The sequence below is a fragment of the Osmerus eperlanus genome, chromosome 27 (assembly GCF_963692335.1).
Source record: "Osmerus eperlanus chromosome 27, fOsmEpe2.1, whole genome shotgun sequence".
In the NCBI taxonomy this organism is placed as follows: domain Eukaryota; kingdom Metazoa; phylum Chordata; class Actinopteri; order Osmeriformes; family Osmeridae; genus Osmerus; species Osmerus eperlanus.
Window position 1 is genome coordinate 3,620,405 of NC_085044.1, and position 796 is coordinate 3,621,200.

Genomic DNA, 796 nt, shown 5'->3' on the forward strand with positions numbered 1-796 from the left:
ACAAATATTGTACTTTATTTAGGTAGTGGTGAGAAGCTTAGATACAGCTGTTGCTGTATCCCCCAAGCTCTGTTATGAGAATGTATAAGCTTACCCATCACGTTGAAAAATAAACTTTGAGAAAAGTCTGTCGGTAGCTCCCAAAGCCTTTAGCCTACTGTGAGAGGGGGGGGGGGTGGATGGGGGAGTGGACGGGGGACGGGGGGTGGACGGGGGAGTGGACGGGGGACGGGGGGTGGACGGGGGAGTGGACGGGGGGGGGTGGAGGGGGGGGGGGGCACTTTAAGGGGGGTGGATGGAGTAAAGGAGGGTGTTGGGCGGAGATACGGGTGAGTTTGTTTACATCCGGGTTGCTGGGCGGAGGAAGGGAGAGCCATTGCACCCCCCCCCCGCCCCACCCCCCCCCCCCCCCCCCCCCCGTGACCCCCCCCTCTTAGAAAAGTACTCCAACTGATCTTACTCTTCTGTGTAGCTTGGTGAGCAGTGCTGTTTGTGAGGGTCGGGGTTGAGTAGCCATGAACCCATGGGTATGTGATGCAAGCAAGATAAGAGCAGATTAATGAGGTTTTAGTGTTCAGCCCTTTTCATGAACCAGTTACTAAGTATAGGTGGTTATTTTTCCCTGGGATGATTTAAGATGATCGGGACTCTAGCGGTGCTCTCCTTTCTGTCTCTCTCTCTCTCTCTCCCTCTCTCTCTCTCTCTCTCTCTCTCTCTCTCTCTCTCTCTCTCTCTCTCTCTCTCTCTCTCTCTCTCTCTCTCTCTCTCTCTCTCTCTCTCTCTCTTTCTCCCACCC